At 42.5% G+C, this 25,103-nt stretch overlaps 1 pseudogene; it reads left to right on the top strand.

The window, feature by feature from the left end:
- LOC135708942 (lachesin-like) overlaps window positions 1-24,222 on the top strand; it is a 182,730-nt pseudogene extending 158,508 nt beyond the window's left edge.
- Window positions 24,223-25,103: the final 881 nt, after the last annotated feature.

The following is a 25,103-nucleotide window of genomic DNA, read 5'->3' as shown; positions in this document are numbered from 1 at the left end:
GTATACGAAGATGGGTATTCAAAGATGATGTAGTAAGGTACGAGCTGCACTGCTTTGTCGACGCTTCTTCGAAAGGATATGGAGCATGTATCTACGTAGTATCGCAAGGGCCGACAGTCTCGCGAACAAGCAATCTCCTCATAGCAAAATCCCGGGTTTCGGCACCAAACTATGTGGTGGATCTTGCCGAGTTTGGCGGCCAACAACTATACCGGTGAACGGAACAAGAAACAAAACGGCGGTTTGGGTGTAATAGACACTTTTCGGGCAGTCGATGAAAAAATGCGTGTGGTTAGCTTGATGTACTTTTCAATTCTGATTTTCATTTATTCTCTCTTCGTATCTGTCGTGTTAGGTAAGTATTCGTGTGCGTGTTCCGTGTTTCATTTCAGCGTTCGTGTACCAAGGTAAGGTAAATACAAAGGTAAGGTAAGTACATATAACAGTTTTGTTGTAATAGAACACAGTGGGCTCAACGGATTTACAAGCTAATTAAAATGTTCAACTGTGTTTAATTTGAAATGAAATGAATTCTATTTAGATGATCGTGTGATTATCAATATCCGCAACACTGGTCTTGGTGTGCATGATACAGTTGGCTGTTGAGTTGCTTGTAATCCGTTTTTGCTTTAGAATAACATGCTTTCGTGGAATCGGTTCGGTATTTGCTGTGCTTACGAAGAGCAACCCTTTTCAATTTTTTCAATCGCTTAAACTGTGAATTCGACCAGGCAGGTCCAACAGGTTCGCGACTGATTTGCTTAGGTATGAATTGATCGATTGCATGCAAAAGAATGTTAGATGTCGTCGATGCGGCGAGGTTAGAATCACAGTCACGCAGTGCCTCTTCCCAGTCGACATTTGAGAGAAAATCATTCATTTCGCTGAAGTTGGCTTCACCAAAGCAATAGAGGACGCTCTCTACAGTGTCTTTAAAATTACGATGAACGTTGAGCTTTATACTCACCAGCAGAGGAGGATGATGCCTACAGATTTTAATAAGCGCGGAGGGGGCTGATATGATGGAACAATCAGTGCACATCTCCTCACTTACGAAACAGAGATCGAGCATGCGGTTGTTCATGGTTTGGAATTCCATTCATCTGTCCGAGTCTTGCAGTGAAATAGGCATCTAGCAAATTACATGATGCCCTACAAATCGACAAACGGGACGAAGCAGACGTCGCGTAGATTGAAGTCTCCCAGCTAAGAATAGCAAACAGATCCTAGTTTCACATTTCGGTCGTAGTTTAAGCCAGTTTCTTGGTGATAAAGCGCGTATATTTGAAAGCAGGAGGATCTGAATCGTTCTTAAATTGTAACTGATGATGATTGCCTGCAGCAACGGTAATTTACTTACCATGTTTACTTAACTACAGCGGCGGTGAATCCTGATGAAAATCAGCAAATGATCCTGATTCTTCCCTGAAAATACTTACCGTTTCGTTGATTGACCGCTGTTATTACGATTTCAACTTCTGCAATGAACCCCTTATCAACGCCCGGATAGGCTCGATAGACTGGACGACGCTTTTGACTGATCCACGAATATACTCCTATTCGACGACATTGCCTCTGTGTTCACTACAATCAACCATGGTGGACCACGGAACTTAGGAACCTCCGAAACAGGTTACGGAAAGCAAGGAAACGTCTTTTTAAACAACGGACTGAGGAAAACAGGCATGGAGCAGCACTACACCAGCCGGTTGAACACAGTTTTCCATGAATATGTATTGCGCATTGAGTCGGAGGCAAAGCGGGATCCATCGTCTTTTTGGACCTACGTGAAGAAACTTAGGCGGAATGGCGGTATACCACTCGATGTGTCCTATAAAGAAGCTCGTGCTGACTCCGCGGAAGAAGCTTCTGAGCTCTTCGCAAAATTCTTCAAGGATGTTTTTTCGACAACCCCTCCCGCTCATTCTCCGGATGATCGTCGTGACTGGGTGAGCAGCATAGCTCATTACAACTTGCATTTGCCGCAGTTGGATGTATCTGTTGAAGAGGTGATGAAAGTTCTTTCTTCTGTAGATCCTTCTTAAGGCCCTGGTCCAGACTGTTTGCCGCCATCGTTCATTAAGAAATTTTCTGCATCTCTCGCTTCACCTGTGTCGATTATCTTCAATCGTTCGCTAGTTAGTGGTGTTTTCCCCACAATGTGGAAGGTTGCGTTCATCACACCTATTCACAAAGCTGGAAACATCCACAACGTTTAAAATTATCGCGGAATTTCCATTCTAAGCTGCCTCCCAAAAGCTCTGGAGAAGATCGTATATGAGGTCGTATGTCAAGCGGTTAGGCCAATAATTACCGAACATCAGCATGGCTTCGTGAGGAAACGCTCTACAACAACCAACTTAATGGTGTTTGTCAACTCGCTGATCAACTTCATTGAAAAACGACGACAAGTTGATGCGATCTACGTGGACTTCAGTAAGGCGTTCGATAGGGTTCCACATGTGCTTGCAGTGGACAAAATGATGTGTATGGGATTACCTTATTGGGCTACAGTCTTACTTAACTGACCGCTCAGTCTATACCATCTGGTGTTCCCCAAGGTAGCCATTTGGGCCTTTAATTTTCATCCTGTTCGTGAACGATCTGTGTAGTCGACTGTGTTCTTCGAAACTTATGTTCGCCGATGACTTAAAGATCTTTCGTACAATTAAGTCAAGACTTGACTGTTGCGCACTCCAGAAGGATATTGATTCCCTTTTGCGCTGGTGTAAATTGAACGGTATGCAGGTTAATGTCACAAAATGCTGCGCAATATCTTTTAGCCGTTCACGCGAGCCCTTACGACATGACTATAGGATAGGACTCAGTAGTTTGCTCTTCGTTTCTTCAGTTAAGGATTTGGGTGTTATCGTCGACTCTAAAGTCAGATTCAATGAGCACATATCCATGATAACTGCTAAAGCATTCGCCACATTAGGTTTCTTGAAACAAAACACGCCTTACGAAGAACGGTGCAGGCTGATTGACCTGGACACGTTGGCAGCAAGGAGGAAACTACTTCAGCGACTCTTCGTGTTTGGATTGCTTAACGGTGACGTGGATTGCAACTCTCTTGTGAGCCAAATCTACATCAATGCTCCTCAAAGAGTTCTACGTAGTTACACGCTTCTGTGGTAACCTACCCATCGGACCAACTATGGATTCAACGAACCGTGCACTTTGTGCTGTCGTGTGTTTAATGAAACGTTTGATGTATATGATTTTAACATTAGTAAGTCTACTTACAGACATAGAATTCAAAATCTAGCCTAGAAAATATCTGTACAACATTATGTTGAAGATTTAATTAAATTAAATTAAATAAGTAAGTCGCTAAAAATCGAGTAAAATATTGAAGTGAAACATTTAATATATATTCATTGGAAATTCCCCGTAGCACCTGCAAAATATATCCAGCTAGTAGGATTATGCGAGCGTAAAGAAGATAAGTTAGAAAAGCAAATTTTCACACCTGGACCCTACCTATCTCATGAACCGGGGACCAACGGCTTTACTTCCCGTGATCAGAGATGTTATGCCTCAGAACATCCCGGCTGCGCTGACTGAGATTGAACCCAGGCCTGCTGGGATGAGCGGCAATCATGCTTACCACTATACCAGGATAGTGGATAGCTCCGCTAGAGTATGGCAGTATGAAAATTTGAATAGAAGTTGAAAATGAGCAAAGGGCCATTAATGCGACAGTACTAGTCAAACGCACAGTCCTCTACCTAACTCATACATAAATGAGGATACTTGAAGTGTTTCTTCAAATCTACAGGCAAAAGAGTGCGCGTTTGACTTGCTCATATACTGTCTGCGACTGTGGAATAGTTCTAGCGACGGTTCATCACTACCAAAAGCCCCAAGTTACTGTCGCATTATTGGCCCTTCGCTCATTTTTAGCTTCTATTCCAATTTTCATACTGCCGTACTCTATCAGCACTATCAACCTACCCTCTTCAGCACTTTCTATAGCTAATAAACTATCACGCTAAAGCTTCATGTTGATATTGGATAGCATTTCCAACCAACTATGAAAATCGCAAACTTCACGTATGAAATAAAAAAAAACTCTTTGAAAGTATTTCCAAGTTTTTCTGCAATCAAAAGCCACCATTTTGGGTTTCAAAATTGCGTGGGACATCGATATCCGGTCTCTATTCGTCATCCCGATTCCGAAAATACCCATATTGAAGGGTATTTGTCAGTATTTCACAGTTTACTGCAACCAGAAGCATTTTCAACATGGCGGCAAACAACGATTTCCAATCTTTATACGTCATGCTGATACCGAAAATACCCGTAACGAAGGGTATTTGACAGTATTTCTCAGTTTTTATACAACCAGAAGCCTCCATCTTGGATTTCAGGATGGCGTCAGACATCGATTTTCGGTCTCTGTACGTCATTGCGATTCCGAAAAAAAAAACCATATTAAAGGGTATTCGACAGCTTTTACCAGTTTTCTGCAACCGAAAGCCGCCATCTTGGATTTCAAGATGGCGTTAGACATCGATAACTGTCAATCGTTAGACAAAAAAATACCCGTAATGAAGGATATTTGACAGTATTTTCCAGTTTTCAACCAGAAGCAGCCATCTTGGATTTCAACATGGCGGCAGAAAACGATTTCCGATCGTTATTCGTCATCCTGATTCCGAAAATACCCGTAATGAAGGGTATTTGACAGTATTTCCCAGTTTTCTGCTACCAGAATCTGCCATCTTGGATTTCAGGATGGCGTCTGACAGCGATTTCCGGTCTCTATACGTCATCCAGATTTCGTTCCTTCGCTACCCATATTGTCAATCAAAATATGTGACAATTGTTTATGAACAGCAGTCGCTTGACACACATACGCCTTTTTGGGAGCACTGTTATTTAATTCTTGCCAATGGTCTGAACCAAGAACGGTATACTCGGGTTTGGTTTCATAGAATTGAATCATGCACACGGTTCAGATCACGTGAACCAAAACCAAAATTCTAGCACACCGGTAGTCGGTTTTCAAGCTGCAGTTCTGTTTTGATTTAGAACACCGGGTACACGAAGACCCAAACGAACCCCACCCCCCCTCCAGATCGAAATCCGGGCCGCGCAACTGCTCGAATGCATTACGCTTACTGTATATTAAAGATGCTAAATTTTAACCATAATCCCACAGGTTGGATGGATGCGCGCTTCCGATCAGACCGTGCTGGCCCTGCAGGGCCGGGTTGTGACGCACAATTCACGCTACAGCGTGACCCAGGAGGAGTCGAACGTGTGGCGGCTCAAGATCCGAAACGTGCGGGAATCGGATCGTGGCTGCTACATGTGCCAAATCAACGCAACGCCACTGCAGAAGCAAGTAGGCTGCGTCGACGTGCAACGTAAGTGTCGTCAACGGGGTTGCTTTGATTGAAGATCAGTGCTAATATTTTTTTTCTCTATTGTATTTGACAGTGCCACCGGACATTTCGGACGAGCAGTCCTCGTCGGACACGACGGTTCGCGAGGGAGGTAATGTGACCTTTTTCTGCAAGGCCACCGGTCATCCGACACCGAAGGTAACCTGGCGGCGGGACGACGGCGGTCCGCTCTATCTCCAGCGGAGTGGTTCTGAGCTGCGGAGAGGTAGGTTGGATGGTGGTTGGATTAGCGAAACAGGAACCCAGGCAAGGCGCTGCGGTTGTGGCTGGATGCCAGGAAATATTGCGAACCGGAAAATGGTTCGCTTGGACGGGATCAGAAATTAATTTAGCGAAATTAATGACCCGTCGAGGCTCGTTTGTGGCTCTTTAGTAAATTAATACTCTTTTCGTATTATGAAATCAATTGCGATGAGTTGATGAGGCACGGTTGGCAGATTGTTGTTCAAAGATTGTAGAACGGAAATTAATCATGAAAAGATCAAATAACCTATATAATTACTATAATCGAGTCCTTTTTAAGGATTTAAGTTGACCTATTATTGATTATTCATTTCGGTATAACAACAATTCAGAAGATGTTTTATGAAAATGGATATTTAGTTAATTTGCAACATGCAATTCTACAGTCAAATTTCAATTCGGAAAGACAGACCCAAGAGCATTTCGCCTGTCCTCCACTGAGTCCTCTCAATGAACTACATATCAATCGAGCAATCGATTGATTGAATTCGTCTTCCGTTCCATTTCCGCCTCACTCCTTTCATCACAGGCTCTTCCCACCAAGCCTACTTGAATCGAATGATTACACGCTCGATTCAACCGCACGCCCATTGACGAGTGCTCGCGCTTGGCTTGAGTTGATTGAGCATGAATAAACAAAAGCCTGCTGCTTCTGTTTGGATGATTTTCTCCGGAATTGGATTGGACACTTGAGGGTGATTCATTTTCATTGTGTTTGTTGTTGATGTTGTTTGAGCAGCAACAACACCATCAGCAAAAACATTGACTTTCTCTCATCGTTTACCCTCGGTTTATTTCCTATATAGGACCTACTAGCATTCATCGGTTCAGTGTAATCGTTGCTGGCACGGCAGACAGAAGCGATTGATTAATGAATGCTCGTTCATCATGTAATCCGGGCCAGGACGAGGAGGCTGGATCTGGTTTGTGTTGCCCTCTGCGTGTGACTTTTGGCCTATCCTATCCCACGTTGAGCCTTCTTAACTGGATTCGGGAAAGTATCTTGAGGCGTAGTAAATAATCGTTCATTTTCACTGCTAAGGTGATTATAGGCCGGACTAAAGGAAGAGCCCGTATTGGGTTGCGGTAACCGCCGGGGTATTACAATAGGATTAAGTGCTACGGGAGGCGGTTGCAGATTGAATGCGATTTAATTATCCAGGCCTACTGCTTTGAAAGTATAACCGGCTCACTTTGGACCGCTTTGTTTGTGGGATTTGATATTCCATGAAAACTAGCCTTCTTTGATGTACATGCACGCATGATGTTCGTATGTGTGGTTCAACAAACTTCAATCGGAATTAGTCTCCGCAATCAAGGGAATCACCTAAAGCGACCAATTTGAATAGATATAATTCTTTATCCCTCTCGTAATGACGCTTTGAGAACCCACTAATCCAACGCCATCAAAATTAATTCCCCATAAAAACAGCCATGCGAACACTGCCGCATAATTGCCCACGAAAGCCAACAAGTGGCCGCGGCGACGGCAACGAGGACGACGATCAGCAAAAATTCATGACTGTTGATATATCGAGTCACGCGGCCGCCAAATACGCTGGTATAATAACGTTGCGTCCTTTATTACTCGCAGGAGTTAGGTGGTAAATTCCCATCCAACCCCCTCGTGGGTGGCAAATATAAACAAAGCCGGGCTCATACTCATATTTTGTCACAGTTTATTATGTTCGTATGTAACGTTCTCTCGCAACCGACAGCGCTCATGAGAGATTCTCATCGCCCATGTTTCACTTTGGAAATTTATGGGGCAATTTCCTGGCATCCGACGCGGAACAATTCATCTTGTTGAATTTTATTAACTAGAGCTTCACTTGACTCTTTCCCTCTTTTTCTCTCCCCTTTCCGTTTCTTTCGATCTGCTGCTGCCGTCTGAACTACCAACTACCAGTTGATACCCATATTGGTAATTTTCTAAATTTATCAAACGTAGATAGGAGACAGATGGGCGCCTACCTGTGCATCGCATCGAACGAGGTCCCGCCGGCCGTCAGCAAGCGAGTCTATCTCAACGTGAACTGTGAGTATGAACTGATGGGGTGCCAGACATTTATGTTGCTATCGGTCTAGCTACTATTTGATTTATTATCAATTTTATGTTCCATGAGGTTGAATTTCTGTCTATCTGCCTTCTTCTTTATCTTTTTTACCGCTGCAATTTTATAATTTATAACACTCAATTGACCACTTTATCAAGCAGTTTTGGCGTGACTTTCTACCAGCGATTTCACAAAACTGGACCAACTAATTTCTTTTTTTTTATGAAATGCACAAATGTTGGCTACTTTTATCGAGGTTCTAGAAGAAAAAATCTCAAAATAATGTTTCATTCGAGTGGTATTAAACGTCATTTTATCTGCTTGAATGAAGTGGTTAATTCTGTTTTAACTGATCATGTGATCTCAAATTGTAATCAAATTTAATGGTTTTTGTTTGTCGCCGTCCGTTTTGAATTCAGGGGTGGCCGCATGTATATTTTTTCATCTAGCTCGGCATACAAATAAGCAGTCTTGATCAGTGCTGTGTTCTTAAAATTTGAGCTAAGTAGTCGCACCCAATATTGACCTGCGCCCTTAAAATATACATCTGCCTAAAATAACGATGCATCCGCTCCCGAAGTTGATGACGTTGTTTCAAATAGTGTATTATCTAGTTTATATGGTGCGTTGCAAAACATTTGCACTTTATCGAGCCATACTGTACTCTACATGGCCGTCTGTGGCATTTGCTATACAACAAAAACCCGAGGGGCGGAAAATCTCTTTAATGTTCTTTGAATACCTACAAAGTCCCTTTATAATTTCTTCTTGAATTTATGATTAGTTTCCAAAAGTTCCGTCAACATTTTCCAAGCACCATAGTTTGTGTTTTCTTATTTATATCATATCATACTTGACTTTCTCCTAAATTTCAGGAAATACTTTGAACGATTTCTAAAATTTTCCTAAACATCCGTGGGCAAAACAAAGTTCCCAAAACTACCAGTATGTTATCAAATCAAAACCTCCGCAGTATGAAGCCCTTACTGCGCAAACCGAAGCAATGGCGCAACGAAATTTTGTTTCTCCGAGGCCCCTTTCTTAAATCACAAGTACTAGGCTAAATAAGGTGAAGATTATGTATGTATAAGATGATAGTTAAAATCATAAAACCAAAAAATAAAGATACATAAATATGGATTCGCTTTATGCGTTTTACTCAGAATACTTCTGGCGTTTTACAAATCATTACCAATTTGGATTCTACGATGCTGTTAAATTTATGCTGGAGGTGGTGGATTTGTGATATCTTGAGAAGTAATGAATTATGACTACTGTTAAGGTAGCATAAATCAATCGCCAGCATAAAAGAACAGCAACCATAAAAATATATGTGGAATAATGTTAAATGGCACATCCCATGTGGCTCTCAAGAAACCTTACTCTCGTAAAGGAAACTTTTATTTAGGAAAACTAGTGAACCCAACCTTTGCTACTTTTAGCCAAAGTAGAATGCCAAACTCCTCGACCATGTATGCGTGTCAATAACGCAATCGTCGCTACGCAAATCTGTCAAATAAGAACCAGAGATGTTTGTGCTGTTACAATTGATGTTACCTTTGGAAACCTTATTAGGCAAAACGTTTACTGTTTCAGTGCCAGCTATTTACGTTTATATCAGGTTCTGGTTTTAAACGTTCCCAAGATCTCATGACATTGCTGCCGAAAGTGTTAAATCCATAAAAAAAATAACACTTTCGGAAGTAAGTCTATCTTTGAGTGATTCAACATTTTTCCTACTGAACTCAAGCTTTTATGGAGCTATTAAATATGTTATGCTCGGGTAGCTCGGTGGATGGGTTGGGATGTTCGATGAGGTGATGGTGATTCATCCGTAATGGTCACAGCAAAGAAAACACTCTTTTTACATTTAACACAACTCTTTACTAACAGGACTCTACCAAATTACATTTATTTGCATTTCTTCTTAACACTAAATTGGTCACGCAGGACCGTCTTCGACCTTGTATTACTTAACACTAATTTTGACCTGCCACTACTCCTAAAACAAAACCTGAACCAAACAATCTGTGGTGAATTTATACATGTACAAAATACAAGCTGAATACACGGATTTTTCTGAAATGGCCCAGTACTTTCCAAAGTGATCCTTAGCTTTTCTCAACTTATTCAGTACTTTCTAAAGTGATTCTGATCTTTTTCAAAATGATTCCAAGCTTTTCTTATGTAATGTAATGTCAGTATAGACAAATCTCGTTTTTGGAAACGTAGCTACAGTGCACTTTCTACAACTCGATTTATAGAATTATTGAGTTATAGAATAACAATCCCATACAAATTTGCTATCGCAGTAGCCATGACACTTATTTTTATTATAGTTATATTACTCGATATCGAGCTAGTGAACATCGAGTTGTGGAGAGTTGACTGTACTTCATCTATTTTGCCAAAATCGAGAAGTTTTCGATTTGTCACAATTGAGTGGCTTAGCGATAAGAATCAATACTCCCTTGAGTGAATCCTGTTGATAAGCTATTGAAAATGTTGTGGACGTGAGAAGGATCTCTCGGTTTTTGACGGTCTAATTGACCTTCATTTGGAAGCGGCCGGCGCTGTTATTGCCTATAGTAAAGTATGAGATCACAAGTTTTCAAACATTGCAGATGCATGCTAGTCCAACGCATCGTTTGTTGCTTCTCTGTCAGGTGATCTGGTAACAACGGAGTAGCAACCGCGAGCGTTTAATCATTCTCATGCTCAATTATGTCTGTACTATCTAAAGTGATTCAGTACTTTCTAAAGTTTTTCTGCAGTAATTCAGAACTTTTCAGACTGATTCCGAGATTTTTTAAAGTGTTTCAGTTCTTTCAGAAGAAATTTTAAACTTTTTTAAAATTATTCTGTGCTTCCCAAAGTGATTCCAATTTTTCTGAAGTGATTAAATATTTTTTGAAGATATTCCAAGCTTTTCTGAACATTTCTGAATCCCTTTGGAAAAAAGCTTTCTTTTTTTTTCCTTGATTTGTTTTCCGTCGATCTTGTTTTCCGTGCTGAGCACCAATGCTTTCGACGCCAGGAAGGCAGCTCCCACACCTGGACCCTACCTATCGACCCATCAACTCATGAATCGGGGACCAAAGGCGTGATCAGAGATATTATGCCTCAGAACATCCCGACGGCGCCGACTGGGATTGAACCCAGGCCTGCTTGGGCGAGAGATAATCACGCTTACCACTACACCACCGGCGCCACTTGGAAAAAAACTTAATCTTTCAAGAAAGTTCGTAATCGCTTCCGTACAAACTAAATAATTCCGTAAAGAACTGAATAACTTCACAAAACCTCGGAAAGTACTGTATCAATTTTCTAAAGTTTACAATCACTTCTTCAAGAACTACTATATACCTATGTACACCTAATCTACTATATACAAATTGCTTATCAAAGCATGTTCTGATGTATTGCATTTCTGCATAAACCTAGTCTTAATGTCATCAATTTTAAAATCTAATTTTGGAATGTTCGCCTCTTGGTGGAGGTCTGAAATTCTTGTGTCAAAAGCAGAGTTACATTTTCCTCGTGTGTGTAAAAATGTACTGCCGAGACTCTCAACAAACCGTCTCCCGTCGCAACGAAAACAACATGTGACGAGCGAGAAAGAGACACGCGAGAATAAGATACGAGTGAGAAACAAATGCGACACCCAAAAATCCTGGCGTGCGCGAGTCTCGTGCTGATCGCATGTGCCTCATCTCATGTGCTACGATTAATGCTAGAACTGCAGAGCTCGAAGTTCTGGAAGGTGTAGGTAAGCGAAATACAGGCTGTTGAAACTTGGTTGCTTTGACCGACATTTCATTTGCGTTTGCACAAACCATTCCTATTTTAGAGGAAAGGTAGCATTTATTTGCAGTGCTTAAATTCTTGAAATCCTCTTATAGCAAAAGCCATTAATGTGCCAGTCAATTAGAATATTCTTTGTTTATTTTTTCCGGTTCAACACTTAACTGCACTTGCATGACTAACATCTTTTGACACGTTATTTTCAAAATATAGAATGGACAAAAATTCTACAAAAAAGTGTATCGGTATTGTTTAGTACGAGGATTTGACCGTTGCAAGACGTTCACACATTTTCAACGTAATTTAACCATTCATCGGCAACACAACTGGTATACATTGTTAGATGGGATGTTACGTATTTTGAATAGATTATATCGGAATGCTACGAATGCAGCAATGTTATGATAATTCAATGGGTGGAAGAATTTTTTGCAGAACATTTTTTTCTTGGCGTATTACCTTTAGGCTTTCACTTGTACTTTGTTACCATTACTTTAAAAATGTTCAGATTTTTTTTAATGTGCCTCATGTGATCGAGTTTTCAGATAAATTCTATAACAGAAGCGGTGACCCACTGGGTGATGGCGCGATGAACATTTCAAATGGTCCTATCTGCTTTGATCGATTCTCTTCATCGACTTTCTCTTTTGATAACCACGCCTACGCAAATGCATTTCACACAGTTTGATAGCAGCAGTTCATATCTTGTGCTTAAAACGTTGAACACAGCAGGGAATGCTTTTGAAGTTGAGTTATTAATGGAAGAGAAAGTCGATGAAGAGAATCGTTCAATGCAAATAGGATTTTTTGAAATGTTTATCTAGAAATATCTGCAGCAAAATAGTTACATGAGCGGGCATCGTTGGCTTTAACTCAGATGAGCGTGTAGACCAGTGTAGTGATATATTTATTGCGCATTTCACTTATTATGTAACCGTTCGTGAAATTTCGCTGAGGTTTTGATTTAACTCAGTGGTTTAAGCGCCACTCTCTATTAAGAGAGACCACTGGTCGTGTTAAAGCTTTGCCCGACAAATGAGACTTTTCTCTCAGAGGACCTCTTGAACGGTCGTTGGTTACTAACGGCAATGGAAAAAACTATTAACTTTCTGGAAATGCCAAGTCCTTCAGTAATACAGGAATGGAGCGCATGGACCAAATAAATAACCCAAGGTATTACTCTGACTCACCCCCGAAACGAAACGGAAAGAGAACGAAGGAATGCTGACTCAACTGAGCGGAAACGAAAGAAAACAGAACGTAACGTAGTAAGTGTGTTTTATTCAGGGAGTAGCATTCAAAACGTTCGAAAAACGAATCTTCAACTTTTTCTTTAAACTATATTCTAGCATTCATTCGCATTGGATTTCTGAGAGGGGTTTACGGGAAAGAGCAAATCATGGCCATGAATTAAACATGCTCTCACATACCTGCGCAGGTTTTACTTGACGAAACGATGAATCGATGACTGCTGACCGATGAGGGCTCGATGACTCGATGATGGCGGTGTAGCGATGGCGGCGTAAACGTGATGGTGCCGCTCACATGCTGCAGTATGGCGCGCAGCAACGGAAGGTGACTCGTACGCGGTATGGCCGAATTAGTGTTGCGGAGGGAGTGGCGGCTGGACGGAAGACATCCGATTTGGCAATCGAGAGCTGAGCTACGACGAGAAGTCGTGCTGTCCCGGGAGATTCGCTCCGCAAAGAGAAGAGGCCAACTTACCTTCGGACGGCTTCGCGTACTTTGTTTCCGCTATGACCATCCGCGATGAAATGAACCCCCTCTCCCGTTGGATTTAATCCGGACCGTGGCACGTTTTTGGCGACGCACTCACACGGTCAGAGCTCTCGGAAATGATGGTCCACGGGGTTGTAGTGGAAGGGACCTCGTCGACGGATGATTGGCGACCGTCGGAAGATATTTCGCTTCGAATATTAGCGAACTTCACCCACCTCCGATTAGCTACCTTCGAAAAGGCGGGCCTTAGCAGGGCGCACGAGTCACAGAAAATGTTCGTCTCCCACGAACGATGATGGCGATGCCGCAGATGGAACCCCCGATCCGGCGTTGACGATAACCGAACGGAACGTATATCCAGCCCGTACAAAAAAAGCGCAAAGCGCTGGAAATCCAACGCAAACTCACATTACTTATACAATTCTAAATTTTAACAAAATTCAATAAAATTACCTTTTTTGTACAATATCACAAATAAACGCACTGAACAGACTACGCGGAACTTAATACGGACTTTTTTCCACTGTACAAAAAGAAAGAAAACGTTTAAAAAACCACTGGTTGATAAAAACTCACTCACTACTATTTTGTACCTTTAGAGAAACTTATCGCACAAAATCAATTTGATTTAATATAACTCGAGAACGTAAAGTAATTCGCGCACTTCTGTTATCCAGCCGATTCAAAAGCGAAATGGATGAGTCAGAATAATTTTGCGAGCAGGAAAATTCCTAACGACCTTTTCCTATTCAGATAGGTCATCTTTTAAAAACTCCCTCTTTATTCGAGAGTTGCGCCAAACCTTCCGAATGGCGACGGACTTCATGGCACCTCCAGAAAGCATGTACAATATAATACAGCTCACTATAAGTTGAGCTTTTATGGCGAAGTTGTAGCCTAGACACAGTAAATATGGCAAAGTTGTAAAATCGACACAGTAATGGTCTGATTTTATTTACACGGTTGAAATATTTCATTTCTTAGCAAACTTGACATAAAAAGGATTTAATTGTTAATTAAATTAGATTTCAACGAAAAACTATTTACAAATAAACATAAAACGTTACAATTAAAAAGTGTGATTAAACTGCGAGCTTCCGTCTAATCGTCTTGGTGTCTGGGTGCACTTATGTCTTATAATGCAAGCAATAAGTGCTCCGAAGACACCAAAACGATTTTACGCAAAGGTGCACTTTTATCACACTTTTTGCATTTTTGGGGCAGTCCAGTTTCAGATGCAATCAGCAATACTATTCCAATTATTGATATCACCAAGTCTACCGACCTTCTGTTCCGTTCCTTCAAATCACTTTCTGGTTGGCACGGTACGATCTAGGTGGCTTCTGCTGACCATTGCTCTGCGGGTTTCGATGGCACCGTTTTCGCGTCGATGTGCGTAATCGCTAAGAAGAAATAACCTTTTAGGTTAGATAATGGGCGACCTTGCCTTTGTATACCAACAGTGTCAGAAGGAAGCGCCTGAGTATCGGCACCAATTCTACAAAGTGACCACCAAGCGCGACCATTTCGCTACAACAAACCAGAAAGTGGTACAGCCATTGCTACAACCTGCAACAGATCAACCAATCAAATCACCATGTTGCCAGAGTGTATGGTTTAAATTTGGAAAATACCGTGTTGAAAGTTGATCTATCCATTTGAAAAATTATGATATTCAAAAACTTAAGCAAATTCTCATCCTTTTTTTTAGGAACTCGCTAATTCAGATCAGAAGAACATCAGCAAATGCGGATCTTTAAAAACTTCCTGGCTGTCTAGGGAGCATATCTGAAAGAATATCATGTTACTTATGCAACGTTTCCTGAACATCTACAAAATTTCCTTAAGTTTTAGAAAATTTACTCAAATTTCAAAGTACCTTGATGGTCCAAAATCTTCATCTTCAGGAAGTTCATTGAGATTTTTAAGATCTCTGACAAACTGCTATGAAGTTCTCTAAACTGAAACGAAGATCCCTAAAGTCTTCTATCTTTACGAAATTCCCTGAACTTTTTCAAAATGCCCTGTACTTCTATGAAGTTATACGCAGATCCTCGAATTATTACGCAGTCCACAAAACTTTATCAAAGCTTGCTTCACGTCTACGTTTCTCGTTGATTTTCCGCAAAGTTCGACGCACGAAATTTCCTGAATTTGTGCGGAATTCTCTGATCTATTTCAAGTCCATGAGGTTTCATCAAAGGTCCCTGAATAATAAAGAGGTTCCCTGCCATTAAACAATAAACTTCAACGAAGATACCTAAACTTGTTTAAAGTTCCCACTTCTACGAAGTTTTCTGAAATTTTCCATGATCTCAGAACTTCAAATAATTTCACTAAATTTAGCTCATGATTCATCTGACATATGTTGGTCTTAATGCATAAAACAAAATATAAAAATAATACCAAAGAAACATTCAAAATCAGGACAGTGTTCTAGTGAAAACAGTTAACGGAACATCAGAGTCAAACGAAGCATAAGTGTTACTAATCACATTAGCGAAAGTATGAATAGCTTCATTCAGCCCATAATGTCAATTACGAGCTGCGAGGTGTATGAAGTGTCGTTGTCTTATAACTTTTTTCAGATACGAGAAGAAAAGTTACCGAAGCAGTTTGATGAAACTCTACGAAGTTCACTGAAGTTCGGTGAGCTTCTACAAAATTAGCTAAACTTTAAAGAAAAATCTGCACTTCAAGATAGTTTCCAGAACTTTTAAAAAGTTCCCTGAAGTACCACGAAGTTTCTTGAAGAACTACAAAATTCCTGGCAACTCGGATAGCAGTTCGTACCCTGGTGTAGTGGCTGTAGGTGCATTGTCACACAGCACCAGCAAATCAACAGAGGAAGTGGTAGAGGTGCTGCATGAAGAGGGGGTGATAATGGACGTGTCCTCAGGAGGCCGATAAAGCATGCAAAAACGAACATCAGAATCCTCGGCAGAAAGGGTTCGCGGATCTGTCGAGATTCGATGCGTTGCAAGCACAACAAAATATAGGAAATCGATTTCGATCTCCATTGTAATATTTGTTTAGTCCTTCGGCTCCACAGAGCTTTCAAAGATATTGAGCCTACTAAATAAACATTTTGGAAAACATGGTTTTCGATTTAGTTACTAACCGTTGAGTGTGACAAATATATTGGATTCATCCCAAAATGTACAATCCAGTTTTCTTATTTCTCAACATATTTTCAGGATGACCACTACTTGGGACGAACACACCATGCTTTTTGTCTAAATATATTTGAACAGTTCTCAAATTTAAGTACATGTTTGAATTAACTAGTGATGTCGGTTACAGCTTGAAAGGCTGAAAATACTGATGGATGAAGTCACACGAATCAATTTCAACAACAAAGTTTTTTTAAGGGCCCTCCGAACTATTGGATTCCTGCCAGCTGCAAAATACCTATCAATTTGATCCACCATGATCGATCGGATCCAAATCAGGCTGATCAATATCTTAAAATTTGTGCTAATTTGGTGGCGAACTGATTTTGCCCTGCTCTTTGAAGTTTATATGGGAATTACTGTAAGAAAAGTGTATGTTTTGTCCTCATCATTCTAGCCATGCACCATAATGATTTACGGAAAAGTTGTCCATCAGAGACCCCCCCCCCCCCCTCCCTCTTACGTTACCTCTCAGCTACAACTTTGTTCAAAACCACTTTTTAATTGAATGTCAAGAAAATTTGTTATTAATTAATTTCCAAGTTGATACCTTGCTGGTAGGATTAATCGGCTGTTTTCAGGGCAACAATGCATCTTGCCCTTATGACATAATAGCCTCGATTTTTTGTCCTATTATTCCAATGTTGTCTGCTGAGTAGTAAATCATCTCCGCTTGAAATACTTCTATAAAACCACAATTTATCAACCCTCAAAAACTGAATACCAACTGATTGAAATCAATCAGTTGTACCAGCAACACGAGAATGTGACAGAACTACAACAGTTCGATAGTGAGCATGCATAAGGGCCTATACGCGATGATCGATTCTCTTCGTCGATTTTCTCTTTTGTTAATAACTTGCTAGATTTAACGTTTCTCGGTGCGTTTGCTGTTGCTTTTGATAGCCAATACAACCTGTTACAAATCTGCATTGAACAAATTCTAGAAAATTGTTTCGCTTAGCTGTAGCAATGCAAAGAGAAAATCGATGAAGAGAATCGATCATCGCGTATTCGCCCTTATGCATGCTCACTGTCGAGTTCTCTGTTGTTTTTTTTTTATCACCAACCAGCCACTTTTAGCATGCACGCAGAACGTAGGTACGCTGCCGATCTCCCTAGAGCTCGCCAAGCTTAGCTCATGAGACACAGCACATGTGACACGAATGAGGCACGTAGGAACAATAAAGAAACGCGAAATAATACGTCTCGAAATGTACCAGGCACCTACGATCTTATAGAAAGCGTGTCTCTATCACGCGGGATGGATGCACGTGTACATTAACTCTGGTCAAAAGGACGATCAAGTACCATCCTCAGCACTCTATTCTGAGCGACCTGGATTTTGTTCCTGTGAGTCTGTGCACATGATTCCCACACCAGAGCTGCGTAGAGGATCGCAGGTGCTATGATTTGTTTGTAGACAGCCAGTTTGTTTACCTTTGAGAGGCGGGATCTGCGGCAAATCAGCGGATACAGACACCTAACCAAGGCAGAACACTTGACTACTGTTTTCTCTACACGCGAACGGTAGAGGAGCTTTTCATCGAACAACATCCCGAGATAGGTAACTTCGGGAGACCACTCAACCCTTGTGCCATCCATGATTACAGTACAAGATGGAGCCGGTTTCAGTTTGGGCGATTTCCGATGGAGGAACATGATCGCTTGTGTTTTGGAGGCATTGATTTTGATTTTGTCGTGGTGGCATAATCAGCAAAGGCGTTAAGGCATCGTTGAAGTTTGTTCGTTATTTCGCGAGGCATTCTTCCTTTGACGGCTATTGCGGTATCATCTGCGAACAGGAAAAACACGCAACCGTCACCGAGGGGAGGAATGTCGGAAGTGTAAATGCTGTAAAGCAAGGGGCCCAGCAGACTGCCTTGCGGGACTCCTGCTGGGATGGAAAACGTGTCTGAAAGACAACTACTTAACGATACCTTAAACGACCTTTGCTGAAGGTAGTTACGGGTGATTTTATCCAGATGTAATGGTAAGTTGAAGTTACAAAGCCGATCGTCATCATTTTCGACTCTGAGAGGTGGAACGGGCTTGGGCTGAGTTTTCAGGACCTTGGCTACCTTCCAGAATGGTGTGGAGCGATCGTCCAGATTCTGGACAACACGCCCGAAACTTTCATTTCGGAGTGAGTCCATTCTGGAAGCAATCTGCCTGTTCAGATCGGCCATTTCACGTTTTTTTGCCCAGGTCTCCAGTCCTCTGAAACTGGCGTCTACGCACATTTCTCAATCGAATCAATAATTGGGTGTGGGAATCAATAGCAACAAACTTACCCCTCACAGGAACTTGTCGAACGCATGTCTCGTCAGCCTCGGATATGGCCTATTGGAGTCCTTCCAACGACCGGTTGATGTCATCTACGATGTTGCTGTCCACCATTCGACCGTATTGCACCCAGTTGACATGGTGGTAGTCTTTACGCAGGCAGCTTCAAGCAGGAACCACGTTGAAACCGACTTCTATTACCACTGGTTGGTGGTCGGAGCTGAGATCGTTGTGCGCCTCCGGCTTGGATAGTCCGATGTTTGACAGGAAGAAGTCCAGCGTGTACGTAGTACGAGTGATGGCGGTCAGGTCGTTCTTGAATTGGATGCCTAGGCCGTTGCTTGTGGTACACTGACGTGGGCAGTAAACTGCGATAAACCGGACGTTTCCAGTTGGTGATTCCACCTCCACACTAATGGCCTCGATGATAGAAGTGCGGATGTGGGGCAGAGTGCAAAACTTGATTCCCTTTCTGACGATGACCGCTACACCACCCCCCCCCCCCCCCTGGAGCGGGTGCGATCAAGCCGGATAATGTTGTGGTCAGGCAACCAGAAGCTGTCACCGGACTTTAGGTGGGTTTCGGTAAGAAGACCCACGTCGATGCTATGCTTGCGGAGAAAGTCGGCAAGCTCAATCTGTTTAGCTCTTACAGAGCAAGCGTTCCAGGTAGCGATGGTTAGTGGTTTAGACACCATATTGGATGATGAACTTACCGAGCACTTGGATCTGTTCGAGCTTATTGCGGCACTTACGTAGAGCACCGGTCATGTTGATAAAAAATCTCCATCAGTTCATCTGCTGAGAACAGATCGGGATTGTTTGTTTGAGTTGTTGGTTGCCTCCAGAATCCAGGGGGGATGGACAGCTTTGTCCAGCAGAAGATCCAGACGTTTCTTGAGGGGGCGCGGATCGAACCCTGGGATTCGCTTGTCCATGAAGAGGTGGAAAGTCCTCCGTACTGAAAGCCGGGGCCTTATCCTTCCTTCGTGCTGGTTGATTGTTGGTGGACGCTTGATTTCGGATGCGCTTGAAATCCTCGCGTTTTGGGCACTACTTGTTGGATCCTTGGTGAGCACCACCCCAGTTGGCGCATTTGGACGCCACAACTTCATCCGCAGCACATTCGGAGGTAGCATGGTCTTGAGCGCAATTTCCGCAGCGTGGCTTAATGTTGCAGTTGCGGGTACCGTGTTCGAAGTTCAGACACCGCTGGCACTGAGTCACATCACGATGGCCGCCACGGTATGGCTCCCAGCGAACGATGATGGAATTGATGGACCGGATGGCTTTCAGTGCGTTGAGCGTCACCGTTCCCTTCTGGAAGTGTACCAGGAAAACACGGTACTTGGGGCCAGCTTGAACCGGTCCCTGATTTCATGTTCGATAAACTTCGGGTCGAAATTTGGTAGGCCCCTGATGACGACCTTATGGGGCCTCATAGCCTAGTCAGTAAAGGCACGGTATTACCAAGCCAGAGGCGGCGGGTTCAATTCCCGGTCCGGTCGAGGGAATCTTTCAGGTTGGAAATTTTCTCGACTTCCCTGGGCATAGAAACCATTGTGCTTGCCACACAATACACAAATTCATGCATTGGTATTGGCATCGAAAGCTCTCAATTAATAACTGTGGAAGTGCATTTAGAACACTAAGTTGAGAGCACGCGAATAAGAAGAAGAAGTGATGACGACCTTGAACGGTTTTTCACCGGGGATGTCGTGGGTGAAGAATTCCACCTTGAAAGTCCTCAGGTGGGCGATGACCAAGTCATACTCCGCTTTGGTACGGAGCACCACCTTGGTGCCGACTCTGCCCAATTTGAATTCGGCTTTGACACCCAGCGACGCCACATCCGCGATGAGCTCGTTGAGATGGGCATTTTTCACTACCAGCGGAGGTAGCTTCACTCTTGCCGCGCTCATGTCGGCAGCATTTTCTTTATCGGCAGCGTCACCGAAATCTCCGTTCGTCGCAGAGGCATCGTCTCGACCAATCGTGCCATCGGACTGGCCTCGATTCTTCTTCCTCTTCTTGCTGCATTTTTCCAACACAGCTGGCTGGATATTCCCATACATGGGGAGAACAGCAAACCTGTTCGAGGTAGGCACACCGGAGCTTCCTTCACCGGGGTTCTGGACCTTCGCCGGGCTTCGTGACCGATCATTACGGGGCACACACACACGCACGACAAACCGCGAAAGAGAGAGCGCGAACACTATCGCCACGAACTTTTCAAACAACTCGAGAGAGCGAGCTAACGCCGAACTGAACTGCTTGACGATCAAGCAGAGAATGTGGCGTGACTGTAACGGATCTTGATGGCGATATGTTTTGCAAATACACCACCGTATTCAATGCTTACACCCAGTAACACTGATGCAATCCAGAATCGAACAGCAGGCACCTACCTATTTCGATGAGATAACGGTTTCGTCACTCCGTTTTACTGTGCCTTGATGCCTTCTTGACGGTTAAACGAACGCAGTTTCTCGCTGCTAAATTCTCCTCCGTGATCGGACCGCACGACTTTGGGTTTGCGGCCAACCTGGGCCAATCGCTTCGACATATTCGATGATTTTATCTGCTACCTCCGATTTATCTCTCAGCAGATACAGCGTATAGTACCTCGAATAGTCGTCGATAACTGTGGAAAAGTTTGCTTACATAACCGATTAAAAATATTTGATTTTTCGGTTCGTGAATCGAATAATCGTATATTCGAACAAAAATCGGACATCACTAGATGAATATGGAACGTCATTTTTACATCCAACGCGTTGACCATAACTTTTGAAGACTTCCAAATAGCTCCGATAAATCTTAGACAAACAGACAGATCCCTTCTCATACTAATCATTGTTCACAAATTTAACGGTTGATTTCATTTTTTGATAGTCAGTTGAGTAGCCACCAATAAATATTTTCCATGTTAACACAGTTTAATGCTTAATTCAATAAACATTAATACATTTATAATTTATTTATTGTAAAGAAAATTGCTGTTTTATTCAACTCATGCTGCGATACACATATATCAATGAACCATATGTACAATTACACAGTTTATGCTGTGTAAGTTTGATTTCTTCTTACATGTATCGAATGCTTTAATTAACTCCTTGCCTTATTTATTTTTCCGCAGTCGTCCCCAACATCACCACGGGCAAAACCCTGCTGGGTTTCTACGAGGATTCGGACATCGAGCTGGAGTGCGCCGTCGAGTCGTTTCCCAGATCGGTCAACTATTGGACCAAGGTTTCCGCCAGTAGCAGCAGTGGCAGTACGATCAATTCCGATCACCGGCAGGAGATCATGCTCAACAGTGAACGGATCGAAATCCGGGATCAGTATACCAACCTGTACTCCAGCCGGACCAGCCTCCGGATTCAGCGATTCGGCGCCATCGACGCCGGCAGTTACATGTGCATATCATCGAATGCCTTTGGCAAGGCGAACAAAACCATTAGGGTTTATGGTGAGTTGGAATTTTCCTCTTCCTTCCATGTCCTTTTTAGGGGTTTGATTATTTCATAGTTTTATGACAGTGGAAAGTCCATAAAACTAAATTGAAAATTTGGTGCCAAATTGCAGATTTTTTTTCTCCATCGTGTCGCTTCGAATGACATTCAACAGCACTTAAATATTGGAGGATCAGAGCATCAAAATTGCTCCTCATAAAAGCCGCCATAAAATCAACTAACAGAGTTTCATTTCTGCCTGCCGCTGTTGCCCTTACCTCGCTCGGCCGGAACGGTTTCGGGGGTATTAAAGATTGATAAAAATGAAGCCTTTGGAACCTTCCCGAGCGATCTCAGCTTTTTTTTCTCGACGCACACAAACACACATGCTCAGTTACACATACACACCGGTTACGACGTCGTAAATAAGGGATTTTATACTCCTTTTCGCCAGCTTGGAACCCCATTTCCTTGCCTCTGTTTTCGCATTTGCTTTAGCTTCTAGCCATCCCCATCTCAGGAGTGCGTTTATTCTCTATCGGCCCGCTACGAAACTCATAACAAAATCCGAAGAAAAGGTCCTAGCAGGCCACGCTTGGTGGGTTATCAGGGATCTCGGGGAATGGGAAAATGCACGCTTATCGCAGTTCGTCCAAATTTAATAGGCCGCGGAGTCAAACAAAATCAAGCTTTTGTTTTAAAAAATAACGAAGCAAATAACGCCAATGGAAACAATGTGCTTTATTTGTTCTATTTTGGATAAGAACTACTGGGTGCAGCTTTGCATGCTGCGTCATAAACTGGTTCGTCATAAAAATTTATTATTTTCTGCAGTTTCGACGATGTCACCCTAATCCAACACTGACATACGTTTTTCTCGAGCAAGATTTATCAATATCCCTTACCTAACGGATCTTCCCAAACACATTTTACTGCACCATTTGTAGCACTTGCTTGTAAATTCACTGTACGAATCGGTTGTAATAAAATCGACTCTTTGTTTTCTTTTTCTACCCCCCCCTATTTCCACAGAAATAAAACGGCCAACTACGACCACAACCACAACAACGACTACAACGACGACGACGACGACAACCACAACGACGGAGCCGCCTACTACGATGCCGGAACGGAGGACCACTTTAATGTCACACCGTAAGTCTTTTTCTTTCGTCGCTGAATAGCATGCCCTTCTATTTGTCACCGATATGGCCTTGAATGATTTCGATGTTTGTGTTCTTCCCTTCCAACCATCCTTCTGCAGGAGTACCGGAAGCGACGCCTCATCCCCCGACGGAGTTCGTCTTGGAGCATTTTACCAATCCGCCGTCGTACGTCGAGTACGGAGCGAATGGGGAAACATACTTCAACTACCCCCAGCTGACGGCGTACTCCAAGTCTTCCCCGGCTAACCACGGCCATGGTGGCCATCAAGGCAGTGGTGGAGCCGGCGCTGGAGATGGATCGTCCTCCTGTAGCTCGCTGTTGCTGCCCTCCGGCGAGGAACGCCTCATGACCATTCTGGTTATGACGGCCCTGTCCTGTTTGTCGTTTTTTCGCTTCTTTCAAATCTATCTGCCCTGGATAACGTTTTTTCTGCTGCTTCTGCTGATCGGCCGGAAGCCAAAGGAGAAAAGTTTCCACCTGATCGACCGGCAAACGCCGGTGTAGGAACCGGTGGGAGTGGGCGAAAACTTAGCGAGTGTTGATTTGTTCTCCTTCCTTTTCGGTTCATTTCTCAGTTAGTAAGTTCGTAGGGTCATCATTGAATAAGATCGACAGACGGAGCAGAGAAGGAAGAAAATCCTAGTCGATATTGTAGTGACATCAGATTAAATGGTTTGTCTCCGATGAAAGGGGATGAAGTTGATACAACTGAAAATGAAACATTTCTAGTGAAATTGTACATAAACTGAATCAATAGCAACAGCATGGGAAACTTTATCGAAGCGGTGTGGACGATGAAGTGAATCAAACAAATAGGAATCAGTTACAAAACAAATGAGACAAGTACGTTTAATAAATGATGTATATTATAACAAATGAATCCCGGTGCGTGTTATTTATGCTAAAATATTCCGAAAATGAAAAGGAACAAGGTAAGTAGAACTTTACTAACTTTTTAACGGCAACTGTTCTGTGATGCACTACTTAGCTCTCGACAAGAAAAACAAACATCGACTGTAAGCGTCATTTTATTCTGGAAAGTCGGTATCTTTAAAAGTTCACCCAAAAGTTTGAGAGTCTTAAAAAGTGTTGGTGCCAACTTGTAGAGCACCTAGATCTTTAGCCAACTCGAATTGATTTGGATCATTGGTCTTGATAGCTACACCGAACCGCGAATTGATTCTGTAATGTGGTCACTGGAAGGTTTTTTAAATAATTTTCTTAATTTTTGAATTAGCTTAATTTTCGAACAAAGTTAGCTTCTCCACATGCAGTGCGTCCAGAAAATCATCGCGTGAAAGTTTTATACGAAAAGGCCTGTACTCGAAAAAAATGCACCTGACAAAAGAGTTCGCCAAAAATTTATTTTAAGTCAGATTTTCTTGAAAATTTAAGGGAATGAACTAATACATATGGATTATGTTTCGGCACAATTACTTTATTGAATTTCCTTTCCATCGCTGACAACCCGCACCTTTCCCTTAAGACCCCTCATTACATTTTGTGCAATGGTGGAGCCGACCTTTTTGGTCACTTTCATCCATTCTTCCTTCAACTCCAGCTCGTTCTTAAACACCTAGGACGATTTTCGAACTTTGGCCTTCATTATGGCCCAAAATCTTTCCACCGGACGAATCTCTGGTGAATTTGAGGGGTTGGCGGTTTTTGGTACAAAAACAACGTTATTGTCTCTGTACCAATCCAACGTCGATCGCGCGTAATGGCATGATGCCAGGTCCGCCTCCGTGGGACCGCAGGAAG

Source organism: Ochlerotatus camptorhynchus, unplaced genomic scaffold (genome assembly GCF_037179485.1).
Source record: "Ochlerotatus camptorhynchus isolate MF236.1 unplaced genomic scaffold, CSIRO-AGI_Acam_v1.1 ptg000343l, whole genome shotgun sequence".
Taxonomy (NCBI): domain Eukaryota; kingdom Metazoa; phylum Arthropoda; class Insecta; order Diptera; family Culicidae; genus Ochlerotatus; species Ochlerotatus camptorhynchus.
Note: the sequence above shows the minus strand (reverse complement) of the source record. Positions and strands in the feature narration are given on the sequence as shown.